This window comes from Salvelinus sp. IW2-2015, unplaced genomic scaffold, assembly GCF_002910315.2.
Source record: "Salvelinus sp. IW2-2015 unplaced genomic scaffold, ASM291031v2 Un_scaffold1381, whole genome shotgun sequence".
Classification (NCBI taxonomy): domain Eukaryota; kingdom Metazoa; phylum Chordata; class Actinopteri; order Salmoniformes; family Salmonidae; genus Salvelinus; species Salvelinus sp. IW2-2015.
Genome location: NW_019942871.1, coordinates 152,632 through 179,480, shown reverse-complemented (window position 1 = coordinate 179,480; position 26,849 = coordinate 152,632). Strand labels below are relative to the sequence as shown.

The 26,849-nt window shown below is 43.2% G+C and overlaps 1 pseudogene; it reads right to left on the bottom strand.

Moving 5' to 3' along the window:
* Positions 1–142: 142 nt before the first annotated feature.
* LOC112070631 (U5 small nuclear ribonucleoprotein 40 kDa protein-like) lies at positions 143–18,408 on the bottom strand (annotated as a pseudogene).
* Between the last annotated feature and the right edge of the window lie 8,441 nt (positions 18,409–26,849).

The following is a 26,849-nucleotide window of genomic DNA, read 5'->3' as shown; positions in this document are numbered from 1 at the left end:
TCCATACACACAGTTGGGGCTGGACATACACAGTGGGCGACCATACACACAGTTGGGCTGGATCCATACACACAGTTGGGGGCTGGCATACACCGTGGGCTGGATCATACACACAGTTGGGGTGACATACACACAGTTCGGGGCTGGATCCATACACACAAGGCTCCGGGGCAGAACATTCACACACACACGACAGTCCTACTGAATCTCTCCATGTAGAGTCTCTTGTCACTGGCGCCAGAGAGGACTGTGGGGGAAAAAATAAAATAGACACTATTAGAGAACGACAGAGAGGACAGACCAAATAAAAAAAATAACCTAGACAAAGATTAAACCCGCAATGGAAAAGCTTATGAAAGAGACAGGGAGAGCGTGTGATTCGCCAGATACACGGATATAAACAGAGTCCTCTCACCAATAGGCTCCTCGGGATGGAAGGCAACCTCGTTGACTGACCCAGCGTGGCCTGGCAGCTTGTACAGGATCCTACGAGAGGTGGTGTCCCACACATACACAAACCTGGACACACCAAACAGCTATAAAAGGATCATACAAGAGGTGTTTGGTCCATTTTTTGTGGGGGGGGGGGTTTGTATTGCTGTGTGTGTGTGTGTGTGTGTGTGTGTGTGTGTGTGTGTGTGTGTGTGTGTGTGTGTGTGTGTGTGTGTGTGTGTGTTGGTGTGTGTGTGTGTTCACCTGTCAGCTGAGCCTGCTGCAATCCTGCTGCCGTCAGGAGACCAGGAACACCTCAGAAGGTTCTGTGGACACAGCAATGTATTATAAACAAGTTTATTACCATGATATAACCAGGCTATAGCAGGCCACTAGACTTACACACATGACAGGAGCACGAATATTAAAACACACTCGCACTGAAAGTCTCTTCAGGTCCAAAATTAAAAAAAACACTTGAATCTCTCACTCTGATCAAAAGTCTTAATTTACCTTCTCAAAGTTATGAATGTTCCCCTGGAATATCTTCACACACCTCTCCTTGGGAGCGAACGGACGGACGTCCCAAATACGTACTACGGGACAACACACACACACACACACACACACACATTAGTACATAATATAACAATATATTATATTCTACGTGTATAGTTGGGGTGGGGGGTCTCGGATGGTTGAGGGGCAGCTCTTGGTGGCCTGGAGGGTAGGAGCTTGGGCCGGTGGCCGATAGCGGCGATTTTTATCCAAAACGTCTTAGTCATGGGTGGCCTCAGCAGGAATCGAACCCACGACCCTTGGCGTTACGAACGCCATGCTCTAGCAACTGAGCCACATAGGACAACACTCAAGTATTGTAACCACACACACACTGACCTGTGTTGTCCATGGAGTTGGAGAGGAGGTAGGATCCCTCTGAGCTTAGACAGAGGCCAGTCAGAGAATCACCATGACCATGCATACCATAGATCATCTTATTCTGCCTCAGGTCCCACACCTGCACTCACAGAGAGACAGGAAGTAAGTTATTCACTGTCTGACGACGCGACACAGGTAGCCTCCTGCTAAGATCTGGTCTCTCATCTTTCTGAAGGTACATACGGGATGTAACCTAATGTGAAAGGAAGTAACAGACAAGAGCTCCCAGGCACACAGACATACACAACCGGTCAAAAGTTTTAGAACACCTACTCATTCAAGGGTTTTTCTTGATTTTTACTATTTTCTACATTGTAGAATATTAGTGAAGACATCAAAACGATGAAATAACACATATGGAATCATGTAGTAACCCAAAAAAGTGTTAAACAAATAAAAATAGATTTTAGATTTGAGATCCTTCAAAATAGCCACCCTTTGCTTTGACAGCTTTGCACACTCTTGGTATTCTCTCAACCAGCTTCACCTGGAATGCTTTTCCAACAGTCTTGAAGGAGTTCCCACATTTGCTGAGCACTTATTGGCTGCTTTCCCTTCACTCTGCGGTCCAGCTCATCCCAAACCATCTCATTTGGGTTGAGGTTGGGTGATTGTGGAGGCCAGGTCATCTGATGCAGCACTCCATCACTCTCCTTCTTGGTCAAATAGCCCTTACACAGCCTGGAGGTGGGTTGGGTCATTGTCCTGTTGAAAAACGAATTATAGTCCCACTAAGCCCAAACCAGATGGGATGGCTTATCGCTGCAGAATGCTGTGGTAGCCATGCTGGTTAAGTGTGACTTGAATTCTAAATAAATAACAGTTATTTAGTGTCACCAGCAAAGCACCATCACACCTCCTCCTCCATGCTTCACGGTGTGAACCACACATGCGGAGATCATCCGTTCACCCACACCGCGTCTCACAAAGACACAGCGGTTTGAACCAAAAATCTCCAATTTGGACTCGTCAGACCAAAGGACAGATTTCCACCGGTCTAATGTCTATTGCTCGTGTTTCTTCTAATGTCTATTGCTCGTGTTTCTTGGCCCAAGCAAGTCTCTTCTTCTTATTGGTGTCCTTTAGTAGTGGTTTCTTTGAAGCAATTCGCCTATGAAGGCTTGATTCACAGTCTCCTCTGAACAGTTGATATTGAGATGTGTCTGTTACTTGAACTCTGTGAAGCATTTATTTGGGCTACAATTTGAGGCTGGTAACTCTAACGAACTTATCCTCTGCAGTAGAGATAACTCTGAGTCTTCCATTCCTGTGGTGGTCCTCATGAGAGACAGTTTCATCATAGCGCTTGATGGTTTTTGCGACAGCACTTGAAAAAATTATCAAAGTTCTTGAAATGTTCCGTATTGACTGATCTTCATGTCTTAAAGTAATGATGGACTGTTGCTTCTCTTTGCTTATTTGAGCTGTTCTTGTCATAATATGGATTTGGTATTTTACCAAATAGAGCTATCTTCTGTATATCGCCCCTACCTTGTCACAACACAACTGATTGGCTCAAATGCATTAAGGAAAGAAATTCCACAAGTTAACTTTTAACAAGGCACACCTGTTAATTGCAGAGAGAGAGGAAGCAACTCCCAAACCTTCCATAAAGCCATCACATACAGAGATATTAACCTGGAGAAGAGCCCCCTAAGCAAGCTGGTCCTGGGGCTCTGTTCACAAACAGACCCCACAGAACCCCAGGACAGCAACACAATTAGACCRAACCAAAACATGAGAAAACAAAAAGATAATTGCTTGACACATTAGAAAGAATTTCCTAAAAAACTGAGCAAACTAGAATGCTATTTGGCCCTAAACAGAGAGTACACAGTGGCAGAATACCTGACCACTGTGACTGACCCAAACCTAAGGAAAGCTTGGACTATGTACAGACTCAGTGAGCATAGCCTTGCTATTGAGAAAGGCCACCGAAGGCAGACCTGGCTTTCAAGAGAAGACAGGCTATGTGCACACTGGCCACAAAATGAGGTGGAAACTGAGCTGCACTTCCTAACCTCCTGCCAAATGTATGACCATATTAGAGACACATATTTCCCTCAGATTACACAGATCCACAAAGAATTCAAAAACAAACCCAATTTTGATAAACTCCCATATCTATTGGGTGAATAACCACAGTGTGCCATCACTGCAGCAATATTTGTGACCTGTTGCCACAAGAAAAGGGCAACCAGTGAAGAACAAACACCATTGTAAATACAACCCATATTTATGTTTATTTATTTTCTCTTTTGTACTGTAAACTATTTGCACATCGTTACAACACTGCATATATACATTATGACATTTGTAATGTCTTTATTSTTTTGGAGCTTTTGTGAGTAATGTTTACTGTACACTTTTTATTGTTTATTTCACTTTTGTTTATTATCTATTTCACTTGATTTGGAAATGTAAATGTGTTTCCCATGCCAATAAAGACCTTAAATTGAATTGATACACACTGACACAGAGAGAGAAAGAGAGAGAGAGAGTCAGAGAGAGTAATTAAATAGGCGAGAAAAATCGATAGATAGGTGACAGATGGCGGGAGGAAGAGAGGAAAGGGGGTAAGGGATCAATGACAGATGGAGGGGGAGAGGAGATATGCCTGTAACAAGGGAAAGACTGCTTGGTTCTGCATGTATACAGGCCCTTTGCTCCATTTCTCCTTCTGCACATGGTTAAAGTTACATAGCTGTTGAGACTAATGTGTTCTCAGACTAGTGGGAGTGGAGAGATGAGACATTGACATCTCTACCACTCATCCCTCTCCCTCCCTCCCTCCACCTCTCCTTCCTGTAAATAAACTAAGGGTCACCATCTGAGTCTAGAATGAAGTGCAGATTGAATAACCAACATTTTTGTTATTTGTTTAAAACAACTAATTCACGACGTCGGTTCAATTATTTTAATTCCATTTCGTTTGTTTTTTTGTGATGCGCAATTATTCTAGAGATAAATCCCGAACTGTGCGATGTACTAGGGAGTTAACAGTAGGCTAATATTCTGCCAATTTTAGCACAGAAAACATGGTAATTAACTACAATGACCACAATCCATTGCGTGGCCTATTTGTCTGGTCACTGTGGGGGCAGACACAGAGACAGAAAAAAACAGAAAGAGAGCAGAGAGAGCAGTTGCTTCATGAGGCATCTCTACTTGACAATATATGATCTAAGTCAGGGGTTCCCAAACTTCTTCACTCCTTCCAGCATTGGGGAACATATCGCACCTATTTCTATGGGCACAAGCACTGTTCATGACACAAACTGTTCACACCCCTCTTGTTGGCGGAGAGAACATTTTACAGGTTTAAACCTTATTTCCTGCAATTCTACACTTTGTCATTTCAAAGCAATAAAATGCCCACAAATCTTTATGCAACACCCTTGAAGCATGCCGACAACAGAAAGTGATGCAGTTTTAAAGCTTGTACATTCTACTATTACAACTCAGTTTAGTAATGTCACCTTGTACATTCTACTATTACAACCCAGTTTAGTAATGTCACCTTGTGTATTCTACTATTACAACTCAGTTTAGTAATGTCACCTTGTMTATTCTACTATTACAACCCAGTTTAGTAATGTCACCTTGTGTATTCTACTATTACAACKCAGTTTAGTAATGTCACCTTGTGTATTCTACTATTACAACTCAGTTTAGTAATGTCACCTTGTGTATTCTACTATTACTATCACTCTCTTTTCAATTAGTTTTCATTGGGAATCCAGATTTCTAAGGGACCTTCCTGCAGTTCCTATCGCTTCCACTGGATGTCAACAGTCTTTAGAAATTGGTTGAGGTTTTTCCTTTGAGAAATGAAGAAGTAGCCATGTTCAGAATGAGGCTCCAGTGAAGTGTACTGTTTGTTAGAGGCGCGTGACCAGAAAGCATGCTACACATTGTTTTCCTCCGGTATTGAACACAGATCATCCCGTCTTCAATTTTATCGATTATTTACGTTAAAAAATACCTAAAGTTGTATTACAAAAGTAGTTTGAAATGTTTGGACAACGCTTACAGGTAACTTTTGAGATATCTTGTAGTCACGTTGTGCAAGTTGGAACCGGTGTTTTTCTGGATCAAACGCGCCAAATAAATGGACATTTTGGATATATATCGACGGAATTAATCGAACAAAAGGACCATTTGTGATGTTTATGGGACATATTGGAGTGCCAACAGAGGAAGTTTGTTAAAGGTAAGGCATGAATTATATCTTTATTTCTGTGTTTTGTGTCGCGCCTGTAGGGTTTAAATATGATGGTCTGTGTTTGTTTGCTTGTGTGCTATCCTCAGATAATAGCATCGTTTGCTTTCGCCGTAAAGCCTTTTTGAAATCTGACACGTTGGCTGGATTCACAACAAATGTAGCTTTAATTTGGTATATTGAATGTGTGATTTCATGAAAGTTTAATTTTTATAGTAATTTATTTTAATTTGGCGCTCTGCATTTTCACTGGATGTTGGCCAGGTGGGACGCTACCGTCCCACATATCCCAGAGAGGTTAAATAACTGAACAGTCCATCTTCTCTGAAGTGGATGAGAGGACAAAAAGCTTTGCCATTTATTAAGTAGTAATGGTTTTAAAAAGTGATGTCAGCACTCGAACCTCGCTGAAGCAAGCAGACTAATAAAATAAATAAAAAATGTAGCACATGTTGCTAAAAAGATATATATATATTTTTTTTTTAGCTATACAAAACATTAGGAACTTCTGCTTTTTCCATGACAGACTGACCAGGTGAATCCAGGTGAACGCTATGATCCCTTATTGATGTCACTTGTTAAATCCACTTCAATCAGTGTAGATGAAGGGGAGGAGGGGTCTTTAAGCCGTGAGACAACTGGGAATGTGTGCCATTCTGAGGGTGAACGGGCCAGACAAAAATATTAKGTTCCTTTGAACAGGGTATGGTAGTAGGTGCCAGGCGCACCGGTTTGTGTCAAGAACTGCAACGCTGCTGGGTTTTTCACGCTCAACAGTTTCCTGTGTGTATTAAGAAAGGTCCCACCCACCCAAAGGACATCCAGTCAACTTGACAACTGTGGGAAGCATTGGAGTCAACATGGGCCAYCATCCCTGTGGAACATTTAAAACATTGTAGAGTCCAATGCATCAACGAATTGAGACTGTTCTGATAGATACCTTCTATCAAAACTCCTCTACCGAGAAGATATCAGCAAGTCAAATGTGTTAACCCTTGTGTTCAGACATGGATCCCAGGGCACCTATGGCCTCCTTGTAGGTGATTTACATATGACGTTCCAGAAATTAAGTCCATGAGGGTCAATCCACTCAATTAAGGTCTGCAGGGACCAGAAGACCCGACTATCATTGGGAAATGCCTACAAATTTTTGCCATCAAAAGCACGCAGAGTCTGTCTTGGACAATCTGAAATGGGAAAGAATCAACGGAAAACCAACGCGAATCATGTGGAATCAACGAGATCCTTCACTGAGGAAGTGCGGCATTGGAAATACTATCGTTGGGAATCTTGAGGACATGTTTTATGTGTTCGGAGATATTCTGTCCTCCAAGACTGTGATACAAAAGGGTATAGTTATGGTCACTACACAAAACCCAGGACGCTGCCGAACGAGCCAAGATATTGAATGGTAAGAAGTTGGTTAGAGAGAGTATCGAACTCTTCAAATCTCGTCAACAGCAAGCGGCTGGATTTGGATCCAGGACAAAAAAACAAAAATAATAGGAGTTCAATGTGTACATCAAGAACATTTGCATCAACTTGGAAGACATTTAAAAAAAAAATTTTTGCCAGATGTCCTGACTTTAGTTGTTGGCCTTATTATTGAGTGGATGATTCTGTCCACTTCAGGTCCAGAGAGTCAGGGTCATGGTCAATCACAGCGGGACTGCCAGAAGATTCAGTTTCCTCAGTTTCAACTGTCATGAAGATGCACAGAAGGTGAGAGAGATCCCATCCATTATTGATGTGTTACAGAGCTCAGTGTCTAGGAGTCCAGTGTCTCAATTAGAGCTGCATGCAACCTCCTCGGCTGTGGATCAGATGAATGGGAAGGAGGTGAACAGCCTGTGGATCAGATGAATGGGAAGGAGTGAACAGGCTGTGAATCAGATGAATGGGAAGGAGTTGAACAGGCTGTGAATCAGATGAATGGGAAGGAGTTGAACAGGCTGTGAATCAGATGAATGGGAAGGAGTGAACAGGCTGTGGATCAGATGATGGGAAGGAGTTGAACAGGCTGTGGATCAGATGAATGGGAAGGAGTGTGAAACAGTGGTCAGATGAATGGGAAGGAGGTGAACAGGCTGTGGATCAGATGAATGGGAAGGAGTGAACAGCCTGTGGATCAGATGAATGGGAAGAGGTTGAACAGGCTGTGAATCAGATGAATGGGGAAGGAGTTGAACAGGCTGTGGATCAGATGAATGGGAAGGAGTTGAACAGGCTGTGGATCAGATGAATGGGAAGGAGGTGATCAGGCTGTGGATCAGATGAATGGGAAGGGAGGTGACAGGCTGTGGATTTCAGTGAATTGGGAAGGCTGTGGATCTATGTGGGCAACGTCCAGACGAAACGCGAGCCCCAGACGGTGTTGAAACACAGGTCCACATTACCAGAGTCATCCTGTACGTTTAGAAACTGGATGACAGCCGGGACGATCGTCGTCTCCAGAAAGATTTGCCGCGTCGGGAACCATCATTATCGCCAAGGCGATGACGGAGTGCCGCCGAAACAAAGGTTTTTGGATTTGTGGCCTTCTCCTCCGCTGAGGACACCACCAGGGCTTTGAGGGATATGAACGTCCACATTGTGAACAATAAGCTGCTATTCGTGGCTCCAACAGCAGGAGTTTCTGATAAACAGCCACCTGCAGCAGATTGCTAGCGTCATGACCTCGTCCAACCCAGTTTAACCTCAACCAGCCTGCACCTACCATTCAACAAGCCTTGAACCCTCCTGTGCTCAACACCCACCAGCTGACTGGTCCAGAATATACCAGTCATGCATCCATGCACCGTGAGCACCTCGTCCTCATGGGATGACCCCTCAGAAGAAGCCGTAACAACGTCAGTCCGGTCCCCGCCGTGATCAAACAGTGACCCCGAGCTCACCATATGAGCCCCGTTGTCAACCATGATCCGCGACTTCAATATGACCCCATGTGATCCAACCGAGACCCCGACTCAATCATGACCCTTGACTTCAACCATTGACCCCCGACTCAATACTGACCCTGCTGATCAACCCATGACCCCACTTCCATCTGCCCTGATGACTCAACCCATGACCCCCGACTTTCAATAGCATGACCCCCGTGACTAACCCATGCGACCCCTGGGACTCCACTACTATGACCCGTGACTCACACCATGCACCCCGGACTCTCAATATGACCCTGTGATCAAAACATGAACCCCGACTCACATCATGACCCCCGTCGTCAACCATGACCCGACTCAATATGACCCGGTGATCAACCATGACCCGACTCAATACTGACCCCGTGATCAAACCATGGACCCCGACTCAATATGACCCCTGTGATCAACCTACCTTCGACAGCCCTTTGCCTGACGGTCCCAATATGACCCCGTGATCAACCATGACCCCGACTCAATATGACCCGTGATCAACCATACCCGACTCAATATGACCGTGATCAACCATGACCCCTGACTCAATATGACCCGTGATCAACCATGACCCGACTCAATATTGACCCTGTCGTCAAACCATGAACCCGTGACTCATATGGACCTGTGATCAACCATGACCCGACTCAATGGGACCCTGTGATCAACAGTGACCCTGACTCCATATGGTAACCCCGTCGCTCGCATGACCTCAACCGTGATCAACTATGACCCCGTGATCACCATGACCCCGGACCTCAATAATGACCTGTGACTTCACACCCCCATACCGCCGACTCATATGACTCCTGTCTGACAACCAATGACCCGACCTCATCTTGACCCTGTGATCAACCCACTGACCCGACTCAATATGACCCTGTGATCAACCATGACCCCGACTCAATATGACCCTGTGATCAACCATGACCCTGACTCAATATGACCCTGTGATCAACCATGACCCTGACTCATTTATTTTTTTCTTAAACGAGTCGAACGCAAAGGATTTACTCCAGATACCCGACAAGGCCCGAATTCCCGTCATTCGCGTGAAGAGAAGACGCAGATACAGAGGACGCAGGTCRGGGTGCCTTGTGAGAATTTGTCGGCGAGTGGGGAACCCGCCTCTACTGTTTGTCCTATTGGCCAATGTGCAATCATTCGAGAAAAAGCTGGATGAATTCCGTTCAAAATTATCCTACCAACGGGACATTAAACTGTAATATCTTGTGTCACCAAGTCGTGGCTGAACGACGACATGGATAACATACAGCTGGCTGGTTTTTCCATGCATCTGTAAGATAAGGGCTGTCTGTCTATTTGTCAATAAAAAAATCTAATATTAAAGACGTCTCGAGGTTTTGCTCGCTTGAGGTAGTGGATTTCATGATAACTAGTGTGGTCTACAGTTCATCTATATTTTCCGTAGCTGTCCATTTACCATCAGAAACCGATACTGAGGCTAAGACCGCACTCAACCAGCTGTATAAGGCCATAAGCAAACAAGAAAATGCTCATCCAGGAGGTGGCACTCCTAGTGGCCGGGACTTCAATGAAGGGAAACTTAAATCCGTTTTACCTAACTTCTACTAGCACGTTACATGTGCAACAAGAGAAAAAAAAAAAAAGAGAAAAAAAGACCTTTACTCCACACACAGAGACGCATACAAAGCTCTCCCTCGCCCTCCATTTGGCAAATCCGACCTTAATTCTATCCTCCTGATTCCTGCGTACACGCAAAAACTAAAGCAGGAAGTACTAGTGACTCGTTCCAGACGGAAGTGGTTAGATGACGCAGATGCTAAGCTACTGGACTATTTTTCTAGAACAGACTGGAAAATGTTCCGGGACTCATCCGATGGCATTGAGGAGTATACCACCTCAGTCACCGGCTTCATCAATAAGTGCATCGATGACGCTATATTTAACTAGGTAAGTCAGTTAAGAACAAATTCTTATTTACAATGACGGACTACCCCGGCCAAACACTCCCCTAACCAGGACGACGCTGTGCAAATTCAGCGCCGCCCTATAGGACTCCTGATCACGGCCGGATGTGATACAGCCCGTGATCGAACCAGGATCTGTAGTGACTACTCTAGCACTGAGATGCAGTGCCTTAAACCGCTGCGCCACTCGGGATGTGGCAGGGCTTGCAAACTATTACAGACTACAAAAGGGAAGTACAGCCACGAGCTGCCCAGTGACAAGTCTACCAGACGAGCTAAATGACTATGTGCGCGTCGAGGTAAGCAACACCGAAGCATGCATGAGAGCACCAGCTGTTCCGGACAACTGTGTGATCACGCTCGCCGTAGAATACGAGTGTAAGCCCTTTAAACAGGTCAACATTCGCAGGGCCATAAGGATTACCAGGACGGTTACTCTGAGCACGCACTGACCAACTGGCAAGTGTCTTCACTGACATGTTCAACCTGTCCCTGGCCGAGTCAGTAATACCTACATGTTTCAAGCAGCCCACCATAGTCCCTGTGCCCAAGAACACCAAGGTAACCTYCCTAACTGACTACCGACCTGTAGCACTCACGTCTGTAGCCATGAAGTGCTTTGAAAGGCTGGTCACGGCTCACATCAACACCATCATCCCAGAAACCCTAAACCCACTCCAATTTGAATACCGCCCAAACAGATGATGCAACCTATTGCACTCCACACTGCCCTTTCCCACCTGGACAAAAGGAACACCTATGTGAGAATGCTATTAATTGACTACAGCTAGGCGTTCAACTCCATAGTGCCCACAAAGCTCATCACTAAGCTAAGGATCCTGGGACTAAACACCTCCCTCTGCAACTGGATCCTGGACTTCCTGACGGGCCTCCTCAAGCTGGTAAGGGTAGGTAACAACACATCTGCCATGCTGATCCTCAACACGGGGGCCCCTCAGGGGTACATGCTTAGTCCCCTCCTGTACTCCCTGTTCACCTATGACTGCATGGCCAGGCATGACTCCAACACCATCATTAAGTTTGCAGACGACACAACAGTGGTAGGCCTGATCACCGACAAGACAGCCTATAGGGAGGTCGGAGACCTGGGAATGCGGTGCCAGGACAACAACCTCTCCCGCAACGTGATCAAGACAAAGGAGATGATTGTGGACTATAGGAAAAGGAGTGCCGAGCACACACCCATTCTCATTGACAGGGCGTGGAGCAGGTTGAGAGCTTCAAGTTCCTTGGTGTCCACATCACCAACAAACTATCATGGTCCAAACACACCAAGACAGTCGCGAAGAGGGCACGACAAAACCCATTCCCCCTCAGGAGACTGAAAAGATTTGGAATGGGTCCTCAGATCCTCAAAAAGTTATACATCTGCACCATCGAGAGCATCCTGACTGGTTGCATRACCGCCTGTTATGGCAACTGCTCGGCCTCCGACCGCAAGGCGCTACAGAGGGTAGTGCTAGTCAGAGAAACGCCCTAACAATTGCCAAAGACTCCAGTCACCCTAGTCCATAGACTGTTCTCTCTACTACCGCACAGTAAGCGGTACCAGAGCGCCAAGTCTAGGTCCAAAAGGGTTCTGAACAGCTTCTAACCCCAAGCCATAAGACTGCTGAACAGCTAATCGAATGGCTACCAGGACTATTTACATCGACCCCCCCCTTTGTTTTTACACTGCTGCTACTTGCTGTTTATTATCTATGCAGAGTCACTTTACCCCTACCTACATGTACAAATTACCTCAACTAACCTGTACCCCCACACACTGACTCGATACCCCCTGTATATAGCCTCGTTATTGTTATTTTTTTACTTTAGTTAATTTAGTAAATATTTGTCGTCTTAAATCTGATTTTTCTAAAAACTGCATTGTTGGTTAAGGGCTTGTAAGTAAGCATTTCATGTTCAGGTCTACCTAAACCTGTTGTATTCGGCGAACGTGACAAATAAAATGTGACTATATCTGATGATTCAGCAAATATGTAAATTACGAGTAATTTTTAACCACCTTTCCCCATTACCATTTACTTTGAATGTCTATGGTTGGAAGAATGCATTATGACAGGCCACTGTCATCATCACATCTTTGATTGTGAGTATCTTCTGCTCAGCTACCCAGGCGGCCACAGTAAGCATGCCTCAGAAAACCTGTCAGCAGGAGACAAGTTGCCCTGCTTCAGGCCCACATGCAGCAGCCAACCAGGAGCCCCCGACTGCTTGCATGCTGTCAGACCTATCCCTCCCTCAAGCACCAAAAAGAGATGTTGGGTGAGTCTGGCATCCATCTCCCTGATCATTTCACTTCATTAACCTATTTCAGGTCATTTTGATCATCCATCTCCCTGATCCTTTCACTTCATTAACCTATTTCAGGTCATTTTGATCATCCATCTCCCTGATCATTTCACTTCATTAACCTATTTCAGGTCATTTTGATCATCCATCTCCCTGATCATTTCACTTCATTAACCTATTTCAGGTCATTTTGATCATCCAGTCTCCCTCCCTCCAGATCCTCTGACGGTCGGTCCCTATGGGACTCCCAATCACGGCCAGTTGTGATTCAGCCCGGAATCGAACCAGGGTCTGTAGTGACGCCTCTAGCATTGCGATGCAATGCCTTAGACCGCTGCGCCACTCGGGAGCGCTGCACTGTGTTGCTCACTATGTCTCCACTACCCAGCCACCACCTGATCAATAATCCCAGTAGAATTATTAWTGGCCTTTATATTAGTTTGGATTGAGTTCTGATGGAGCATGCCATTCCGTGATTCATTCCTCACTCATCTGGACTAGCTAGATTGGATCTTTCAATGTGACGAATGATGTCACGGCGTATGACACAGTAGCCATGCCTCCACACACACACACACGTACCTTGATGTCGTTGTCGATGCCTCCAGACAGCTGGTCGCTGGTGTCGTTGAATGTGACGGCCAACACCTGGTAGGTGTTCTGGAACGTATGGACCCGCCTTCTTACGGATGTCCCACAGCTACAACACACACACACACACACCAGACTGATGACTACAGCTGCAACCACACACCTGACTGATGTCCCACAGCTACAACACACACAACACACACACACAACTGACCGTCCACAGCTACAACACACACCAGACTGATGTCCCACAGCTACAACACACACCACACCTGACTGATGTCCCCGCTACAACCACCACACCTGACTGACGTCCCCAGCTACAACACACACACACACCTGACTGACGCCCCACAGCTACACACACAACACACACACCAGACTGATGACCTACAGCTGCAACACACACACCTGACTGATGTCCCACAGCTACAACACACACACACACACACAACTGACTGACGTCCACAGTACAACACACACCAGACTGATCCACAGCTACACACACACACACACCTGACTGATGTCCACAGCTACAACACACACACACCTGACTGACGTCCCACAGCTACAACAACACACACACCTGATGACGCCCCACAGCTACAACACACCACACAAACACTGACTGACGCCCACAGCTACAAAACACCTGACTGATGTCCACGGCTACAACACACACACACACCTGACTGACGCCCCAACTAGAACAGCAGTCAGCCAACACTCCCAGGATCTGCGTGGTGGGCTTTAGTTCCAGCCCAACATGAAACATTTACATGTTAGTTATTTAGCAGAGGCTCTTATCCAGAGCGACTTACAGTTAAAGTGCATTCATCTTCAGATAGCTAGTTGAGATGATATCGCAGTAGGTCAATTCTTTACTGTTCCTCGATAAAGCACTCTTCAATAAAAGATCAGGTAAACAGGTGTGTTAGTACCAAGCTGGAACTAAAGCACACCCAGGTAGCTGTCTGGGACCAGGGGTTGAAGAACATCGGTCGCCATGGTTACCTTGACGGTTCCGTCGTCGCTGCGGTACAGACGAGCTGAGGTCCGCGGCGAGCAGGGTAGCAGGAGTTAACGAAGGAGGTGTGCCTTTCAGACGCTTGATCCTCTCGCCCGTCTCACTGTCACACTCCACAGTCTTGTCTGTGCTGGCACTGAACAGCAGGCTGCACTCAGGGATAGGGTCAGAAACACACGTCATATTCTCCAACGCGTTGTCAACAACTAGAACCGTCACACAACATCACGTTTTTCCTGAGCGAGTGTGTTGTGTGTTGTGGTGTTGTGTGTGAGTGTGTGTTGTGTGTGAGTGTGTGTGAGTGTGTGTTGTGTGTGAGTGTGTGTGTTGTGTGTGAGTGTGGTGGTGTGAGTGTGTGTGAGTGTGAGTTGTGTTGTGTGTGAGTGTGTGTTAGTGTGTGAGTTGTGTGTGAGTGTGTGTTGTGTGTGAGTGTGTGTGTGAGTCGTATGTGTGTCGTGTATCCTACCTGCCGTCTGTGTTGTAGTGAAGCTCCATCACAGCACCACTGTGTCCCTTCAGGGTGGCAAAGTTATCACAGTCCCCGTACACATTCCACATCACTGTAGAGAGAGAGGGGGATAAGTTATCACAGTCCCCGTACACATTCCACATCACTGTAGAGAGAGAGGGGATAAGTTACCACAGTCCCCGTACACATTCCCATCATGTAGAGAGAGAGGAGGATAAGTTACCACAGTCCCCGTACACATTCACATCACTGTAGAGAGAGAGGGGGATAAGTTATCACAGTCCCCGTACACATTCACATCACTGTAAGAGAGAGGGGGATAAGTTATCACAGTCCCGTCACATTCCACATCACTGTAGAGAGAGAGGGGGATAAGTTACCACAGTCCCCGTACACATTTCACATCACTGTAGAGAGAGAGGGGATAAGTTACCACAGTCCCGTACACATTCCACATCATGTAGAGAGGAGGGGGATAAGTTATCACAGTCCCGTACACATTCACATCACTGTAGAGAGAGAGGGGGATAAGTTCCACAGTCCCGTACACATTCCACATCACTGTAGAGAGAGGGGGATAAGTTACCACAGTCCCCGTACACATTCACAATCACGTGTAGAGAGAGGGGGATAAGTTACCACAGTCCCGTACACATTCCACATCACTGTAGAGAGAGAGGGGGATAAGTTACCACAGTCCCCATACACATTCCATCACTGTAGAGAGAGAGGGGATAAGTTCACAGTCCCGTACACATTCCTATCATGTAGAGAGAGGGGGATAAGTTACACAGTCCCCGTACACATTCCACATCACTGTAGAGAGAGAGGGGGATAAGTTACCACAGTCCCCGTACACATTCCACATCACTGTAGAGAGAGAGGGGGATAAGTTACCACAGTCCCCGTACACATTCCACATCACTGTAGAGAGAGAGGGGGATAAGTTTCCGTCCCCGTACACATTCCACATCACTGTAGAGAGAGAGGGGGATAAGTTATCACAGTCCCCGTACACATTCCACATCACTGTAGAGAGAGAGGGGATAAGTTACCACAGTCCCCGTACACACATTCCACATCACTGTAGAGAGAGAGGGGGATAAGTTACCACAGTCCCCGTACACTTTCCACATCACTGTAGAGAGAGAGGGGGATAAGTTATCACAGTCCCATACACATTCCACATCACTGTAGAGAGAGAGGGGGATAAGTTATCACAGTCCCATTACACATTCCATATCACTGTAGAGAGAGAGGGGGATAAGTTACCACAGTCCCCATACACATTCCATAATCACTGTAGAGAGAGAGGGGGATAAGTTACCACAGTCCCCATACACATTCCATATCACTGTAGAGAGAGAGGGGGATAAGTTACCACAGTCCCCAGACACTTTCCATATCACTGTAGAGAGAGAGGGGATAAGTTACCACAGTCCCGTACACATTCCACATCACTGTAGAGAGAGAGGGGGATAAGTTACCACAGTCCCGTAACATTCACATCACTGTAGGAGAGGGGGATAAGTACCACAGTCCCCGTACACATTCCACATCACTGTAGAGAGAGAGGGATAAGTTACCACAGTCCCCGTACACATTCCACATCACTGTAGAGAGAGAGGGGGATAAGTTACACCGTCCCCAGTACACATTCCACTCACTGTAGAGGAGAGGGGGATAAGTTACCACAGTCCCCATACACATTCCACATCACTGTAGAGAGAGAGGGGGATAAGTACACAGTCCCCGTACACATTCCACATCACTGTAGAGAGAGAGGGGGATAAGTTTATCACAGTCCCCATACACATTCCACATCACTGTAGAGAGAAGGGGGATAAGTTACCACAGTCCCGTACACATTCCACATCACTGTAGAGAGAGAGGGGGAATAGTTATCACAGTCCCTCTGTACACATTCCACATCACTGTAGAGAGAGGGGGATAAGTTATCACAGTCCCCATACACATTCCACATCACTGTAGAGAGAAGGGGGATAAGTTACAACAGTCCCCGTACACACTTCCACATCACTGTAGATAGACAGAGAGACATGGATGAGTGTTGTTGCCAACTAGTAAAGTAGCGGGAGCATGGTGTGTGTGTGTGTGTGTGTGTGTTGGTGTGTGTGTTTGTGGTGATGTGTGTGTGTACACAAACTTCAAAGTTTGGGGTCACTAGAAATGTCCTTGTTTTTGAAAGAAAAGCATGTTTTTTCCCCCCATTAAAATAACATCAAATTGATCAGAAATACAGTGTAGACATTGTTAATGTTGTAAAGGACTATTGTAGCTGGAAACGGCAGATTTTTTAATTGAATATCTACATAGGCGTACAGAGGCCTATCTTAATTTTCTTTTTATTGGCCAGTCTGAGAAATGGCTTTTTCTTTGCAACTCTGTCTAGAAGGCCAGCATCCCGGAGTCGCCTCTTCACTGTTGACGTTGAGACTGGTGTTTTGTGGGTACTATTTAATGAAGACTTGTGAGGCGTCTGTTTCTCAAACTAGACACTAATGTACTTGTCCTCTTGCTCAGTTGTGCACCGGGACCTCCCACTCTTTCTATTCTGATTAGAGCCCGTTTGCACTGTTCTGTGAAGTGAGTAGTACACAGCGTTGTACGAGATCTTCAGTTCTTCAGAATCTCATATATTTTGATTTGTTTAACACTTTTCTGGTTACTACATGATTCCATGTGTTATTTCATCGTTTTGATGTAGAKGTAGGTGTGTCCAATCTTTTGACTGGTACTGTATATATATAAAGTAAGTGTATAACTTACAGATGAGCCTGTCYTAGCCAGACGAGGCCAGTGTGGCCCCGTTAGGATGGAACTTGCAGCAGTAAACCTCTCCCTCATGGCCACACATCAACATGATAGGAGCCTGCAGGCTGGAGCTGCGGGGAGGGCCCTGGAGAAGGGAGGAGGACATCATGTTGTCATATTACACAGTCACTGGCTCGCACGTTACCTGTATGTGCATGAATCACTAGCGATCTGGGCCATGCTATCCGGTATCCTTGTCAACAGTAACTAAATTAGCTTCCTGCTAGCAGTATTTACATTGGATATCCTTCGTTTAGCTAGCAAACAGTCAACATATCAGTCACAGCTTATCGTAGTTGCATTTGAGAGAATTTGCCATTAGTCGAAAGACTGAAAACATAACTAGCTAACAACTTTCTGAAACTAGATAGCGAAAGGAACGTTCCCCTTGTATTTTGATGTCCCCCCCTCTTTTCTAACCATGGCCACGAGTTGTTGCGACTGTGCCGCAGCGATCAGCTCGGCCCTGGGCCTCTTGACTCCACCGGCAGGAACCACAGCCATGTCCGCCGGTCTCTTCTTTGGCTCAATCATGGCTAAGCAAATCAATAAAAAACGATTTAGTAGAATATAACTAAGTCGTCCTAGGTGAATGGACGTTTCTCTCGACGAGTACTTCCTGTTCGCAGGGCGATCAATTGGTTAGCCGCTCCGCTGTTAACAATGATTGGTTATCACGGTTGTAGCGCATGGCCCTTGAACCGGAAGAAAACATCTGAAACATCTGACTACAAAAATAAATTATCGCCGCAGAAGGTAGATAGCTAGAATTTATAATAATGTGTGTAATATGCGGTTTAAAATGTATAAGTATATATCTATTGACCCTTATCTAAAGTAGGGCAAGATAGCAACGCCAAGGCTGGCTAACTAGCCATAGGCTGAACAAAAATATAAACGCAGGTCGTAAAGTGTTGGTCTCATGTTTCATGAGCTGAAATAAAAGATCCCATAAATGTTCCATACGCACAAAAAGCTTATTTCTCTCAAATTTTGTGAATGCATTTGTTTACATCCATGTTAGTGAGCATTTCTCATTTGACAAAATAATCCATCCACCTGACAAGTGTCAAGAAGCTTATTAAACAGCATGATCATTACACAGGAGCACCTTGTGCTGGGGACAATAAAAGGCCAGTCTAAAATGTGCAGTTTTGTCACACAAGATAATGCCACAGATGTCTCATGTTTTGAGGGAGTGTGCAATTGGCATGCTGACTGCAGGAATGCCCACCAGAGCTGTTGCCAGGGTATTTAATGTTAATTTCTCTACCATAAGCCAACGTCGTTTTAGAGAATTTGGTAGTACGTACAACCGGCCTCACAACCACAGCCCATCCGGCTTCTTCACCGGTCCATACACTAACTCTGCATACCCTAACACTCATTACCCTAACCCTGCATACCCTAATACTCCATACCCTAACCCTCATTACCCTAACCCTACATACCCTAACCCTCATTAACCTAACCCTACATACCCTAACCCTCATTACCCTAACCCTACATACCCTAATCCTCCATACCCTAACTCTGCATACCCTAACCCTCCATATTCTAACCCTACATACCCTAACGCTCCATACCCTAACCCTTCATACCCTAACCCCCATACCCTAACTCTGCATACCCTAACCCTCCATACTCTAACCCTCATTACCCTAACCTTGCATACCCTAACCCTCCATACTCTAACCCTACATACTCTTACCCTACATACCCTAATCCTCCATACCCTAACTTTGCATACCCTAATCCTACATACCCTAACTCTGCATACCTAACCCTCCATACTCTAACCCTACATACTCTTACCCTACTTACCCTAACCCTCCATACCCTAACCCTTCATACCCTAACCCTTCATACCCTAACCCTCCATACCCTAACCATACATACCCTAACCATACATACCCTAACCCTGCATACCCTAACCTTCCATACCCTAACCCTACATACTCTTACCATCCATACCCTAACCCTAACCCTTTATACCCTAACCCTCCATACCTTAACCATACATACCCTAAGCCTCCATACCCTAACCATACATACCCTAACCCTGCATACCCTAACCGTGTTGCTTTATGTCTTTCTGTTTATAATATCTCTGTCTGTTTTAGATATTATGGTTAATGCTTTCTGTTTATATCTCTGTCTGTTTTAGATATTATGGTTAATGCTTTCTGTTTATAATATCTCTGTTTGTTTTAGATATTATGGTTAATGCTTTCTGTTTTAAATATCTCTGTTTGTTTTAGATATTATGGTTAATGCTTTCTGTTTATATCTCTGTTTTAGATATTCTGGTTAATGCTTTCTGTTTATATCTCTGTTTTAGATATTATGGTTAATGCTTTCTGTTTATATCTCTGTTTTAGATATTCTGGTTAATGCTTTCTGTTTATATCTCTGTTTTAGATATTATGGTTAATGCTTTCTGTTTATATCTCTGTTTTAGATATTCTGGTTAATGCTTTCTGTTTATATCTCTGTTTTAGATATTATGGTTAATGCTTTCTGTTTATATCTCTGCTTTAGATATTCTGGTTAATGCTTTCTGTTTATATCTCTGTTTTAGATATTATGGTTAATGATTTCTGTTTTAGATATTATGGTTAATGCTTTCTGTTTATTTCTCTGTTTTAGATTTTCTGGTTAATGCTTTCTATTTATTTTCTATTTATATCTCTGTTTTAGATATTATGGTTAATGCTTTCTATTTATATCTCTGTTTAGATATTATGGTTAATGGTTTCTGTTTTTTAGATATTATGGTTAATGCTTTCTATTTATTTTCTATTTATATCTCTGTTTTAGATATTATGGTTAATGCTTTCTGTTTATATCTCTGTTTTAGATATTATGGTTAATGCTTTCTGTTTTAGATATTATGGTTAATGCTTTCTGTTTATATCTCTGTTTTAGATATTATGGTTAATGCTTTCTGTTTTAGATATTATGGTTAATGCTGACTCAGCTGAGGCACTACTGCTCTTTCTCCTCACCTTTTCTCCCTCTTCCCCCTTTTTTTCTCTCCCTCACTATCTCTCTCCCTCACTATCTCTCTATCTCTCTCCCTCACTGTCTCTCTATCTCTCTCACTCTCTTCTCTGTAACGTGCTGTATCCTGTGAATGTGATATATAAACATAGATTTTTGACAGTATTGACACATTTGTTGTTTTGGCTCTGTACTCCAGCACCTTGAAATGATACAATGACTATGAGGTTAAAGTGCAGAATGACTATGAGGTTAAAGTGCAGAATGTCATCTTTCATTTCAGGGTAATTTCATCCATATCGGGTTAACCGTTTAGAAACCACAGCACATTTAAGGGGACCAAAAGTATTGYGACAATTCACTTATATGTGTTTTAAAGTAATCAAAAGTTTAGTATTTGGTCCCATATTCCCAGCACACAATGATTACATCAAGCTTGTGGCTCTACCAACTTGTTGGATGTATTTGCTGTTTGTTTTGGTTGTGTTTCAGAATATTTTGTGCCCAATAGAAATTAACGCTAAATAATATATTGTGTCATTTTGGAGTCATTTTTATTGTAAATAAGAGTAGAATATGTTTCTAAACACTACTACATTAATGTGAATGCTACTATGATTACGGATAGTCCTGAATTAATCYTGAATAATGATGAGTGAGAAAGTTAGACGCACAAATATCCTACCCCCCAAAAATGCTAACCTCCCCTGTTATTGTAATGGTGAGAGGTTAGCATGTCTTGGGGGTAATYGTGCGACGCCTTGGCGGTATAATATTTGTGCTTCTAACTTTCTCACTAATTATTATTCACAATTCATTCAAGCTATACTGTTAGCAGCACAAACATCTGTTTCACCTACACACACTGTGGCCCCATGTTGTCCACCCTAATGTAGTCTCTCTCTCACAATTCAATTCAAAGGGCTTTATTGACATGGGAAACATATATTTACATTGTCAAAGCAAGTGAAATAGATAAACAAAAGTGAAATAAATGTTTCTCAAACTAGAGCACTAATTGTACTGTGTGCCCATTGCTCAGGATTGTCGAGCGTGGGACCGTCACCATCTTTTCTATTCTGAATTAGAGCGCCGTTTGCAGCCTAGTTAGCTGGAAGGTGAGTGGTTACACCAGACGTTGTACGGTAGATTCTGCATTCAAGGTTCTGTTCCAGAATCTTCATATATATTTTGGAAGTATTTCGTGTGTACCACTTTTCTGGGTTACTACATTGATTCCATGTTTATTTCATCGTTTTGATGTAGACGTTAGGCTGTGGTCCAATCTTTTGACTGGTACTGTATATATATAAAGTAGTGTATAACTTACAGATGAGCCTGTCGTATTCCAGACGAGGCATGTGTGTGCTCCGTTAGGATGGAACTTGCAGCACGTAAACCCCTCCGTCATGCCACACATCAACATGAATAGGAGCCTGCAGGCTGGAGCTGCGGGGAAGGGGCCCTGGAGAAGGGAGGAGACATCATGTTGTTCATATACACAGTCACGGCTCGCCCGTTACCTGTATGTGCATGATCACTAGCGATTGGGCCATGCTATCCGGTTATCCTTGGTCAACAGTAACTAAATTAGCTTCTGCTAGCAGTATTTACATTGGATATCCTTCGTTAGCTAGCAAAGTCAACATATCCAGTCACAGCATTTCGTAGTTGCATTTTGAGAGAAATTTGCATTAGTGAAAGACTGAAAACATAACTAGCTAACAACTTTCTGAAACTAGATAGCGAAAGGAGACGTTCCCCTTGTATTTGATGTCCCCTCTTTTCTAACCATGGCCCACGAGTTGTTGCGACTGTGCCGCAGCGATTCAGCTCGGCCTGGGCTCTTGACTCCACCGGCAGAACCACAGCCAATGTCCGCCGGTCCTTCTTTGGCTCAATCATGGCTAAGCAAATCAATAAAAAACGATTTAGTAGAATATAACTAAGTCGTCCTAGGTGATGGACGTTTCTCTCGACGAGTACTTCCTGTTCGCAGGGCGATCAATTGGTTAGCCGCTCCGCTGTTAACAATGATTGGTTATCACGGTTGTAGCGCATGGCCCTTGAACCGGAAGAAACATCTGAAACATCTGACTACAAAAATAAATTATCGCCGCAGAAAGGTAGATAGCTAGAATTTATAATAATGTGTGTTAATATGCGGTTTAAAATGTATAAGTATATATCTATTGACCCTTATCTAAGTAGGGCAAGATAGCAACGCCAAGGCTGGTTAACTAGCCATAGGTGAACAAAAATATAAACGCAGGTCGTAAAGTGTTGGTCTCATGTTTCATGAGCTGAAATAAAAGATCCCATAAATGTTCCATACGCCACAAAAAGCTTATTTCTCTCAATTTTGTGAATGCATTTGTTTTACATCCATGTTAGTGAGCATTTTCTCATTTACAAAATAATCCATCCACACTGACAGTGTCAAGAAGCTTATTAAACAGCATGTCATTACACAGAGCACCTTGTGCTGGGGACAATAAAAGGCCAGTCAAAATGTGCAGTTTTGTCACACAAGATAATGCCACAGATGTCTCATGTTTTGAGGGAGTGGTGCAATTGGCATGCTGACTGCAGGAATGCCCACCAGAGCTGTTGCCAGGGTATTTAATGTTAATTTCTCTACCATAAGCCAACGTCGTTTAGAGAATTTGGTAGTACGTACAACCGGCCTCACAACCACAGCCCATCCGGCTTCTTCACCGGTCCATACACTAACTCTGCATACCCTAACACTCATTACCCTAACCCTGCATACCCTAATACTCCATACCCTAACCCTCATTACCCTAACCCTACATACCCTAACCCTCATTAACCTAACCCTACATACCCTAACCCTCATACCCTAACCCTACATTACCCTAATCCTCCATACCCTAACTCATGCATACCCTAACCCTCCATATTCTAACCCTACATACCCTAACGCTTCATACCCTAACCCTTCATACCCTAACCCCCATACCCTAACTCTGCTACCCTAACCCTCCATACTCTAACCCTCATTACCCTAACCTTGCATACCCTAACCTCCATACTCTAACCCTACATACTCTTACCCTACAACCCTAATCCTCCATACCCTAACTTTGCATACCCTAATCCTACATACCCTAACTCTGCATACCCTAACCTCCATACTCTAACCCTACATACTCTTACCCTACTTACCCTAACCCTCCATACCCTAACCCTTCATACCCTAACCCTTCATACCCTAACCTCCATACCCTAACCATACATACCCTAACCATACATACCCTAACCCTGCATACCCTAACCTTCCATACCCTAACCCTACTACTCTTACCACCAACCCTAACCCTAACCCTTATACCCTAACCCTCCTACCTTAACCATACATCCCTTAAGCCTCCATACCCTAACCATACATACCCTAACCCTGCATACCCTAACCGTGTTGCTTTATGTCTTTCTGTTTATAATATCTCTGTCTGTTTTGATATATGGTAATGCGTTTTGTTTATCCTGTCTGTTTTAGATATTATGGTTAATGCTTTCTGTTTATAATATCTCGTTTGTTTTAGATATTATGGTTAATGCTTTTCTGTTTATAATATCTCTGTGTTTTTTAGATTTATGGTTTATGCTTTCTGTTTATATCTGTGTTTTAGTATTCTGGTTAATGCTTTCTGTTTATATCTCTGTTTTAGATATATATGGTTTAATGCTTTCTGTTTCATATCTCTGTTTAGATGTATATTTCTAGGTTTAATGCTTTCTGTTTATATATCTCTGTTTTAGATATTATGGTTAATGCTTTCTGTTTATATCTCCTTTTAGAATATTCTGGTTATTCTGTTTTTATCTCGTTTGTATATTATTTATGGTTTATGCTTTCTTTATTTATTTTCTTCTGTGCTTTAGATATTCTGGTGTTTATGTTATCTGTTTTAATTCTGCGTTGCTTTAGTATATTTATGATTTTATTCTCTTGTTTAGAATTCTTGTTTGAAAACTTTTTGTTTTTTTAATTCTCTGTTATATAATTGGTTAATGTTTCTTTGTTTTCTTATTGTTTATTAATCTTTCTTTATGTATTTTGTCAGGTTTACTTATTTTCATGGTTAATGCTTTCTCGTTTATATCTTGTTATGGTTAAGTAGTTATGTTAATGCCGTTGTATTTCTGAGTTTTAATATTTGTTATGCTTCGTTTAGATTCGTGTTTATTATTGTAATCTTTCTGTTTTATAATCTGTCTGTATTTAGATATTCTGGTTAATCTTTCTGTTTTATATCTTCCTCTGTTTAGTATTTGTTAATCTGTATACCTGCTTGACTGGTTATGTATCTAGTTCTATATCTGTTTTTAGATATTATGGTTAATGATTCGTAGTTAGTTATCTTCTGATCTGTTTTAATATTGGTATGCGTCTATTTTTTCTTATATGTTAGATATTATGGTTTTAATGCTCATTATTCTCTGATTTTAAGAATTATTTAATAGTTATTGTTCCTAGATATTTGGGTCTTAATGTGCTTTGCTATTTATTTCTTTATATCTCTAGATGGAACTTTCAACTCTTTAGATTTTAATGCTTTGTTTGTTATGCGGTTAATCTTTCTTAATCCTGAATTAGGATCCTTCTTAGATATTTGTTGCTTATCAGTCACTACCTTCTCTACTTATTCGTCTCTATCCGCCTTTTTCTCTCCCTGCACCTAGTCTCTTCCTCCTATCTCTCTTCCTCTCTCAGCTGTCTCTCTATCTCTCGTCTCACCATCTTCTTCTTGTGTAACAGTGCTGTATCCTGTGATTGCTGAAATTATAATACATACAATTTTTTAATCAGTATTTTGAACAGTATTGAATTTTGACTCCCTTTGTTTGTTACTCCAGCACCTGTGAATGATACAATGACTATGAGGTTAAAGTGCAGATATGACTATGAGGTTAAAGTGCAGATGTCATCTTTCATTTCAGGGTAATTTATCCATATCGGGTTAACCTTTAGAAACCACAGCACATTTAAGGGGACCAAAAGTATTGAGACAATTCACTTATATGTGTTTTAAGTAATCAAAAGTTTAGTATTTGGTCCCATATTCCCAGCACACAATGATTACATCAAGCTTGTGGCTCTACCAACTTGTTGGATGTATTTGCTGTTTGTTTGGTTGTGTTTCAGAATATTTGTGCCCAATAGAAATAACGCTAAATAATATATTGTGTCATTTTGGAGTCATTTTTATTGTAAATAAGAGTAGAATATGTTCTAAACACTACTACATTAATGTGAATGCTACTATGATTACGGAATGTCCTGAATTAATCATGAATAATAGGAAGTGAGAAGTTAGACGCACAAATATCCTACCCCCCAAAAATGCTAACCTCCCCTGTTATTGTAATGGTGAGAGGTTAGCATGTCTTGGGGGTAATAGTGGCGACGCCTTGGCGGTTATAATATGTGGCTTCTAACTTTCTCACTAATTATTATTCACAATTCATTCAAGCTATACTGTTAGCAGCACAAACATCTGTTTCACCTACACACACTGTGGCCCCATGTTGTCCACCCTAATGTAGTCTCTCTCTCACAATTCAATTCAAAGGGCTTTATTGACATGGGAAACATATATTTACATTGTCAAGCAAGTGAAATAGATAAACAAAAGTGAAATAAAAATCCAAAATTGAACAGTAAACAGTAAACATTATACTCACAAAAGTTGGGACCAAATACCTCTCTTTCTCTCTCTCTCTCTCTCTCTCTCTCTCTCTCTCTCTCTCTCTCTCTCTCTCTCTCTCTCTCTCTCTCTCTCTCTCTCTCTCTCTCTCCTCTCTCTCTCCCTCTAAGGACTGTTTTCGGTCCCTGGCTGCAGTACAATCTGATACCTGAGGAGGGCGATGATGAGCAGCAGCTGCAGCAAGCTACAGAAAGAGCCAGTAAACCTCCACAGGACTCACACAAGAAGAAGAAGAAGAAAGTAAGGACCACAGAGTGAAATAGAACACAATGTTTTATGTTGCTATCTCTATGGTTTGATAGATAGAACACAATGTTTTATATTGCTATCTCTATGGTATTGATAGATAGAACACAATGTTTTTATATTGCTATCTCTATGGTATTATAGATAGAACACAATGTTTTTATTTGCAT